This window comes from Gambusia affinis, linkage group LG20, assembly GCF_019740435.1.
Source record: "Gambusia affinis linkage group LG20, SWU_Gaff_1.0, whole genome shotgun sequence".
Lineage (NCBI taxonomy): Eukaryota > Metazoa > Chordata > Actinopteri > Cyprinodontiformes > Poeciliidae > Gambusia > Gambusia affinis.
The window spans coordinates 4,469,724-4,479,975 of record NC_057887.1 but is presented as its reverse complement, the minus strand read 5'-3'; the positions used below and the strand labels follow the sequence as shown (position 1 = coordinate 4,479,975).

Below are 10,252 nucleotides of genomic sequence, written 5' to 3'. Positions count from 1 at the left end.
CACGGAGTCTATCAAAAATATGATTCAGCAAAAGTTCCTTGAAAAGAGAAAAAAAACATTTAAAAAATTGTCAGTAAAATAAAAAAGTATTTTGACATCAGTAGGTCAGCATTGAGAAGTCACAGTAATCTAAATTAAATTATGATATTTAATCTAAAATAAGTTAACAGATGTACTCACAAGCATATATTTTCTTGAAAATTAGTTAAAATCAACTGAAAAAACAAAGGCGGTTGTTTATAGTGTTGCTAGGTAACAGAACGAGGTTTTAGGCAAAGTAAAAAGAATGTAAATTAATATTGTATATCAACAATTGTCAGATAAGAGAAGCAGTATTTTGGATGATGTTGTAATGAAGTCACCTGAACAATACGGTAGCTGATCAGAATGGGGTTGTGGTTATAATTAATGTCGGAAAGTGTTCACAGCCCCTCTTTGAAGCAACAAGGCAGCCATATTAGCGGTAGCATCTCCTGAAAAATTACGACTTTACTAAGACTGCCTGTCTCAGTCTCACCTAAGACAACATACAAACAACCCAGAATGTCGCCACCCATCAGTTCTCTTTAAAGATTCTAGACTTGAACCAAGTGGTATTTCTTTTTGAAATAAAACTGGGGAAATTGGACGTGGGACAGCGGGGAGGGGCTGGGGGTGCTAGGAGGTAGCGAGATGTAATATGCCAGCACTACACGGTGTAAGATTCGCCAGCCTGGGTGATGCTGGTATTTCTTCAATATGACGGTTGTGTCACGTGATTAGGTGGATGTTGGACTCGGACATCCATTGCTAATGTCTGTGACCTGAAGTAACCTTGGCCATTTTTACAGCGAATTTTTAGACGCTGAATTTGAGACAGCGAATTTTTAGACGCTGAATTTGAGACAGCGAATTTTTAGACGCTGAATTTGAGACGGCGAATTTGAGCAAGTTGAATTGGAGGACAACGAAAATATTGCATTTGAATTTTGAAAAGTTGAATTTTTTATATGCTGAATTTTTTAACACTGAAAATTTAAACTGTGAAAAATATGTATATCGAAAATTTGATCACTTTGAAATAGGAATGTGAATTTTTTTAATAACTGAAAATTGCAACCATGTAAAAAATTACAATCAATTTTTTTACTGCAAAAATAATGACATTGAATTTTTTTTTAGGTTAAAAATATATTCTGAATTTATTTTAATACTGAAAAAGTAAGCACTAATATACAACATTCAAATTTCAGAGGTATTTTTTATTCAAATTCTGATGGCACATATTTACTTCCATAAAAAGCACTGAAACTCAGTGGACAAGCAGTACAAAACTGGAATTTCTTGAGACTGTTGCCTCTGTTAATTGGTGATAAGGTGCAGGATTCACAAGATGATATATGGCAGGTTGAGATGAAGGATGTGCCAGCAACACCCTGCCTTATTGTGTGTGGTATGTCTGAACCAAGTTGACAAAGTAGTTGAATGGTTGACACAGGGGCTTTTTGTGATATGTATTTGTTCATGTTTTTTATTCAAAGGGTCCTCTTGGTTCACTGCGGACTGCTTCATGTTGAGTATTGATCAGAAGATTATCAATGACCGCATCACTGCCTTCTCCTGTGCCATCTGCCTGATGTTTGGCAGTTACTACTGTTTTAATATACACTACCCAGTGGAACTGCGGTCAACACTGGAGTTCCTCCAGAGGTAATTCTTATACTTACACACAGTCTATATTTACCAGCAAGATAAAGTTTTCACAATATAGATCAGAATGTTACTAGTTACCGAAATATAATAAATACAAAAGACAATTGAAATGGAGGGAAAAAAACTGCTAAATCTAAATATTCATGATAGAAATAATGCCAGTAGAAACTGTGAAAATGTTTTATCATTTCTTTGCTGTTGCTGAGCAGTGTTTAAATTGTATATTTTTTATGCCCATGGAGACAGAAGAGTACTTCAGTCTGTTTGTGAAGCAGGATAGGCCCAAAAGCCTGTCACTAAATATTCCTCTGACTCTGCCACTGAATCCAGCCACCACAAAGCTGGATCTCGTGATATCTTTCTGTTAAGTCATTTATAAACATAACATTAAATGCAATAAAATTTATTTTCTTCAAGGTGTTTCTTTTCAATTAATCCAGAGAGAGGAATAAAAGTTGAGCATAGCAAGAGGAGGAAGATCTTTGCGGTCAACCCAAGAGTCCTCACACTCATCGCTGACCTCGCAGACCATGAGTGGACTTAGACTATACTTTGTGAGTCATGTGATATGATGTGTAACGTTATGTAAAACTGCATTTTATTGGTATTTAAGGTTTACACTGTAAGATTTCACATTTTTCATCTTCATGTTAAATCTTGTAAATTTATGTTAGACATTTTTTTTCTATATATGTATATAGCAGATGGCAATAAAACAGATTTTATGCTGCACCACAGTCACAGCTTAATGAATATGTGGTGATTTACAAGTTACAAGTCAAAAAACCTGACAAACGTGAACAGTTTTAGCTTTCTATTTTAGAAAGGTTACAGTGGTGCCCAGCACATTTGTTAGAAAGTTCTTATTTCTGTGTATGTGCCAATTCCATATGATATGGATTATTCATTTGAAACACACTGCACCAGGGTTGAAGTGATAATGTTGTGTCATATCTGTTCAAACTTTTGCACTAATATAAGTGCTTGCTGCTTTTTGGAAGATGTGTTGCAAGTTCTTTGTAATCAGCGTTCACAGGGTTGTGAGAAGTTTGTAGTGCCCAAAACGTTTTCATTAAATGGAAAAAATACAATAAAGTTTGGTTTTTGGATATTTTATGTAAAATTTACTTATACTTTTTCATGTTTTTTACCATTAGACAAAACTGGTAACACATTATTTAGCTGCTCCAATCTATTTCATGATTTTACCAAGTAAATTTGCACTTTTTAATTTCATAATTTGCACTAACTAAACATTTCTTTAATGTTTCATGTTAATTTTTAGCCAAAAAGTGAGATCTTTGTAGTTTTTTTTCCTTAGTTTTATATAACATTATGGTTTCAAAGTCAGTAATTAACCATAAAATCAGCAATACTGGTGCTCTTTTACCATTAAAGATAAGGATAAATATCCTACATTTTTACAGTTTTTTCCCTTTGAAAAATAAAGACAAAACATGTATTTAATTTAGGGAAATGTTAGCATGGTAAAACTGTTAAATTTACGGTAAAATGTTTTCAAATTTCATGGCATGAACTGCATCTTATATATCAATTTTCGGACAAAATATCATTTTTTATATTGGTAATAATAGTAATTTTTACAGTAAAAGGTTAAAAAAAAATTATTACCGTAGAATCAGCAACAATATTCATATTCAATATTAATCTATAAATTCAAAATTCAATATTCATCTATAAATATCTTACTGTAATTTTGACAGTGAAATGCTGGCAACCACAGCTGCCAGTAAATTACCGTTTAAAATACAGACAAAACCCAGTAATTATACAGGAATTCAGTGACATATTTTATAATTTAGACTGTTCATTTTACAGCAAAATACTTTAATATTTCATGGCTCTAACTGTATTTGTAATATTGTTTTACTGGAAATTTTAGGATAAAACTTGATCAATTTCAATGGTAAAAACTCATTTTTACGGTAAAAGGTTGAATAAAACACCATTTATTACTGTAGAATTAGCAATTGTAAAAATATCAGACTGTAAATTTTACGGTTAAATTCTGGCAACCACAGCTGCCAGTATTTTACCGTAAAAATAAAAATTTTTTTTTACAGTGCATAGCACCAAACAATAGATACCTCTATCTATTGTTTTTGTAGGAAAACTGGAGCACCCAGAGAAAACCTATTGTTCAAACAATTCCTTGCACTTCAGGACAATTAATGACGCTTAGAAAATTTGGTCAGCTGAGAAACGTATTTCTTCGTTTCAGCCTAGGAATGACTTGGAGTTTTATCGTTTCTTTTCGGCATTTCTCAGGGAGCAGCACAGATTTGGCGTTCAGTGAGGGAATTCTGTCCGGCATGATATTACCAACTCTCTGACGACTCAAAGGTCTGGAAACATTGCTGCCTTTGGCGTCATGTTTGTCAGCAGTATACACCGTTCTTCCCACACTGGACTTGGAGCTGCTATTTCCTGGTTCTTCTGCTGGCGGACTCTTCCAAATTTCATGATAAATGGACTGTTTTTGTTTCTCAAGGTGGGATATTTTATTTTTACGTCCAGACACTCTTTCCAATTTTTTTATGGATTTCACGACTTCTGTCCTTGTCAGAAATGTTATGGTCCAAGACCGATTCGTACTGACCAGCTCTTCCTTGGTCAGTAGCATTGTCCCGTGTCTTCTGTTTTTGTTGGAGCTCCTTCTTCTGTCTACTTTCCTCAGCTCGATATCCAGGAAGCACTCCTTGCCTTTCAATCTTGCTGGCATGGGGAGATCCGTGCTTTGAAAGGAAGGTGTGCACTTCAGCTCACAACTCAAATAGCCTGTTCGGTACTCTTCCACGAGACAGCCAGCGCACTTCAGTATGCAGGAGCAGTTCTGTGTGTTCAGCTCCCGTATTTTCACAGGGGCTGCGGAACAAACGTGCGTTAATTGGCTTTGACATGATGAAAGTTTATAACTTTAATGCTGTATTTCAAAACATTGTGAAACACAGGGCTCATTTTCTTGGACGCTAGGGCTTCCCTGTGTATCACACAGTGCGTCCACTTGATGTCGGGATTTTCTTTTTTAATCCATGCTATGAGCCCTTTCGCGCTGCCTGTCACTGATGCAGCCGCATCTGTGCAGACGCTGCTGCAGGATTTCCAGCTGATGGCGTTTTCAGTGAAAAACATGTTAACGACATTAAAAATGTCCTCTCCGATTATTCGCCCCTCCATTTCTTTGCAGAATACGATGTGTTCACAGAGGTTGTCCGTGTCAATGTATCTTACAAATGCAACAAGTTGCGCATTTCCACTCACAACTGCCCATGTTATCTGTTCTGCCGAAAACGGTGTCATTAGACAGAGGCATAGTTTTTAATGTATCTGCTGATTTTTTTTGTCCAGCTTAGTTTCGGCCAATACAACAGCAGCGGGGAGCAGTAGGTCTTCCGTTATGGTGAACGGTTTTTTGGCTTTAGCAACAATCAATCAATCAAACTTTATTTGTATAGCACATTTCAGCAGCAAGGCATTTCAAAGTGCTTTACATCAAATCAAACACAAAAATACAATGCAACATAGAATCAACAATAAAAACACAACATAGTCAGATTCCATCAATAAATTTGCAATTGATTACGTTTTGAATACAACTCTAAACAAGTGGGTTTTTAGTTGAGATTTCAAGGAAGTCAGTGTTTCAGCTGTTTTACAGTTTTCTGGAAGTTTGTTCCAGATTTTTGGTGCATAGATGCTAAATGCCGCTTCTCCTCGTTTGGTTCTGGTTGTGGGGATGCAGAGCAGACCAGAACCAGAAGACCTGAGAAGTCTCGAAGGTTGATACAATAACAGCAGATCTTTAATGTATTGTGGTGCTAAACCATTCAGTGATTTATAAACTAACAACAGTATTTTAAAGTCTATTCTTTGAGCTACAGGGAGCCAGTGGAGAGACTTTAAAACTGGTGTTATAAGCATAGATAGCGCATAAGAAGCCTCCAGGGCTTTGGCTGATGTAGTGGAGGCTTTTCGCATTGTGCCTTGGGATGACTTTAACTCAGAAAGTTTTCTCCTGAAGAACTCCAGTGGCTTACCAACGCAACGTGACATCCATGTTTTGTGGTGAGATGCCGCTGGAGGTGTGCTGGATTCATGCTAGCGTTGGCTAATTTCTCCCCGCAAAAACAACAGTGCCTGTGGAGGGGTCTGAGATCGTGGACGTAAATCCCATTAAAACATACTTTTCCATATACTTTCTGTACTTCGTCGGCTCAGTCTGGTCATGTGTGCTGAGTTGCTGCTGCTCCTTAGTTTCCTCAATTCGTTGCAGCCTTTCTGATTCTATCAGGTAATGAGACCCTTGCATTTTAGCCTTGTCCATTCCTATCTTCTTTTGCCGTTGATATGCCACTTGACTATCCCAGGCATCAGTCAAAGACTTTCGCATCTCAATTTTCTTTTCCCTCTCCTGTTTCTCACGTAACATTTGGAGAAACGCTCGCCTAGCGATTTCGTTATTGATCTTTTCCTGCTCTAAAACCTCTTTGGCAATTTCTTTTCTCTTAATTTTCTCCAGATTTTCATAGGCCATCTGGTTACGTCCGTCTTGAATTGTATCCTTTTTAGGAACTCTTCTCTCCCACTTTTGATTAATATTTTCTGACTGGATGCCAACACTAGCACTCTTGTTTTTATAGGCCGTCTTCTTGAAACTCTCTTGAAATGTGCCATCACTAGAGCTGTTACATTTATGCCTTTACTTTACAATTTCTTCTGTTGGAGTTTTTGTAACTTTTATAGCGATTTTCTGGCGTCTTTCTTCTCTTGAAAGATGACAGGACTTTTTATGCCATTTGTCATGTTTGTCTTTGGGTGCTTTTTCTCTCTCTGTGTCAATTGGATCTAATTTCATAAGTTCCCGTATTTGAGCCTCTTCCATTGCCTTGTTCTGTCTCTTTCTCAAAATTTCCACGTCTCGTTCGTAAGCAGTTTGCGCTTTTGGTTTCTGCTTCTTTGGTTGAGCTTTCCAAATTATTGCTTCATCTTTTTCTTTTATCTCCCATTTGAAGCGCAATTCATTTTCCAGATCAATCATTTTCTTCATGTCATACATCTCGTCCATACCTGAAGGGAGATCTGATCTATATCCTGAGCTTGTGCTAACATCAGAATCGGTTTTGACGCAATATTCCTGTTTCTCATCTGTCTTTGTCGATTGATGTCTCTTCTGGTTTTCTGCATCTCTTGTAAATTTAGGTATATTTGAAATAAAGGTCTCTAAAGAACAATCTTGTTCTTGAAGTTGGTAAGGGCAGTTCAGATCTTTATTCACTTCTGTCGTTGTCTTTAGCCAAGGGATAACCTTCTTGAGTAATCGACTGGTATCCATCTTCTGTTTCCTTTCTTACGCTGGAAAAAATTTGGTTCGCTGTAAGTAAGTCTGGGAAAAGTAAGTTTGGTGCTACACCTCTGGTGTAATGACAGCCATTTGTTGCCTTTCAATTTCAGCCATTTCCTTCTTCTGTTGTTTACCTTCAATTTGAGCATTCAATGTGTCGGCCAGAGACTTTTTCTTATTGGCTTTCCTTTCTCTCTCCTGTTCTTCTCGTAACCATCACTAGAGCTGTTACATTTATGTTTCTGCTTTACAATTTCTTCTGTTGGATTTTTAGTAACTTTTAAATCGATTTTCTGGCATCTTTCTTCTCTTGAAAGATGACAGGACTTTTTAAACCATTTGTCTTTGGGTGCTTTTTCTCTCTCTGTATCAATTGGATCTAATTTCATAAGTTCCTGTTCCTCGGTTTCTTTTCTTGAGCTTTCCGAATTATTGCTTCATCTTTCTCTTTAATATCCCGTTTGAAGCGAAATTCATTGTCCAGAGCAATCATTTTCTTTATATCATACATATCGTTCATACATCCAGGGAGACCTGATCTATATCCTGAGCTTGTGCTAACATCAGAATTGGTTGACGCAATTTTCCTGTTTCTCATCTGACTTTGTCCATTTCTCTCTCTTCTGGTTTTCTTTAGCTTTTTGTCTCAGCAGTCTTTCTTTTATTTTCCTTTCAGTTTCTCCGTCTTTCATTTTCCTTTCAGAATCCACATCTCTTGTAAAATAAGGTAAATTTGAAATAAGGTCTCTAAAGAACAATCCTGTTCTTGAAGTTGGTAACGGCGGTTCAGATTTTTGCTGCTCAGCCAGTCAGAGAGAAACATGTACCGATGGTTCTTGTCTCAGTCTGGTTGGAGGCCAATCAAGAAGACCCGGTGACTGACTGGATGTCAGTATTTATCAGCTACCTGGTGCATTCAATTAACAGCCCATCTACCTGCTTCCTGAAAAGAACAAAAACAAACAAATAGTGGACTAGAGACACCTACTGGACAGGAGGGGATTGATGCTAAGCCATTTTCATGTTAAGTGACCCCACTTCCACCAGCAGGACTTTTGTAGGACTTCCACAGCTTCCACCAGCTGTTTTAAGATGATCTGAAAGACAAAAATGATTTGAAGCTCATAATTCTGCAGATTGATATTGGACTTCAGTGAGAAATACAGTGACTTGCAAAGAAAATTGCAAAATAACACACTAAGAAACAATAATAAACAACTTATGGTAGAGACCTCTACATAAACAACATACATACAGAAAAACAAACATATATCGCAGCAGCGAACTTTCCTCTGACTTACCCACAGCAGCGCGGAAAATCGCTCTGAGGGAAAAGGAGGGAGCGGAGGAGTTACTAGGACTGGAATGAACTACGGAAGCCAAGGAGACACAAACGAGGCAGAGTGCAGAAGGGCGACCCCCGCAGGCAAAAACAACGAACAATAAATAAAAATAACTGAATAAGATAAAATTCACAAATTCTCAATTTAAAATAAATTAGATATAACAATTTTAAAACTAGTAAACCACAGCTGACTTCCTATCAATGAAGACAAAACATGCCAAGCAAAAATGCACCAAACCTGCAGCCCAGGAGCCGTTCTAGACTGGGGTCCAAGAGGGGTTCTGAAGAAATGATACTAAATAAATGTCTTTTTTAAAATATTCAATGGTAGATATATTTTAAATCTTCATAATTTTATTTTAACAATGAATTAAAATTATAGTACTGCACTTAAAAGTTTTAGCTGCTGCATGGAGATAGGATCACACTTTCCTTCTGCCAGATCAGGAATCTGCAACCTGAATGTCTGGAGACACAGTATTAAATATTAAATGAGGAGATTTAATATTTATTTAATATATTTAAAAAATATATCTGTCTTTGTTTAATTCTTTTTTAAGTGGGGGGCTGCATCGTGATAAACCTAGTGGATTTATTGGATTCTGATTCTGATACTGGATTCTCTAACGCTTACCCACAGATTCGTTCACCCGGAGTTTACATGCAGCTGCTCTATTTACCTCCAATACACAGGTGTCAGACTCCAGTCCTCAAGGGCCACTGCCCTGCAGCTTTTAGATGTGCCTCTGCTGCACCACACCTGAATATAATAATTAGGTCATTAAGGTTCTGGAGAACTGATCTACACAAGGAGGAGGTAATTAAGCCATTTCATTCCAGTATTTTGTAGCTGTGGCACATCTAAAAACTGCAGGACAGCGGCCCTCGAGGCCTGGAGTTTGACACCCCTGCTCCAATACTACTAGATCGATAGTGCACGACTTAAAAGCTGCATCATGTGAACTTTTTCGTGTGGTTTCCATGATGAAGGGGTACGAGATCTAAGAAATTTCTCTGTCGAGCCTGCTGCCAGCATGTGCTTGTTCTAAATAAAAATTAGCTCTTTCTTCTTTGATTTCCAATTTTGACTTCCCAGTGGCGCTGCACCCCTAAAACTCCAGTTTTAGGAGTGCAGCGCCCCTGAATAGGGTTGTCACCCATCCCGTAAAATACGGAGTCGTCCCATATTTGGCCATTAAATGTGTGTCTCGTATTGAACCGATAACTGTCAATAGACACGCCTATCATATGTAACGGGTGGCATCAATGAATTTCTGGAAATCATTCAGTCAGGTTTCAATGAGATATTTTTTTTATTCTGGGGAAGAAGAGTAAAACTAATCAACCACCTCTTCAACTCCTTCTCCCTGCACTCCAGCCACACAGCAGCGCGGAACAACGCTCTCTACTAACATTTCTTTTTCTCTGATTCAACAAAAGTCAACAATAAAAAGAAATCTTCTCACAAACACCATAAACTAAAAACAAGAGGAGAAAACGCCACCTGGTGGCCACAGCAACACAATACAGTGGGAGAGAGTTAAATAAAAAGAGATAAAAAATATAACTTAAAATAAAAATACATACCTGGGGAAGAAGAGTAAAACAAATTAACCACATCTTCAACTCCTTCTCCTTGGACTCCAGTCCTAAATGTGAAAATAAAAACAATGTTCAACCTAGCTGTGCTGAACTAGCAACGGTTGTTCGCGCCAAAATTTTAAAAAAGGAAATGATAATAAAGCTGTTTATAAAAACCCACAATGACGGTCAAAATTGCAAAATAACACACTAAGAAACAATAATAAACAACTTATGGTAGAGACCTCTACATAAACAACATACATACAGAA

The 10,252-nt window shown here is 37.3% G+C and overlaps 1 long non-coding RNA gene across 1 annotated transcript; it reads right to left on the bottom strand.

The window, feature by feature from the left end:
• On the bottom strand, window positions 1-8,800 carry LOC122822991. The gene is made up of 3 exons (XR_006369261.1): window positions 8,356-8,800; window positions 8,043-8,151; window positions 1-37 (listed from the first exon to the last, which is right to left on the bottom strand). It is a non-coding gene; the product is annotated as an uncharacterized LOC122822991 (long non-coding RNA).
• Between the last annotated feature and the right edge of the window lie 1,452 nt (window positions 8,801-10,252).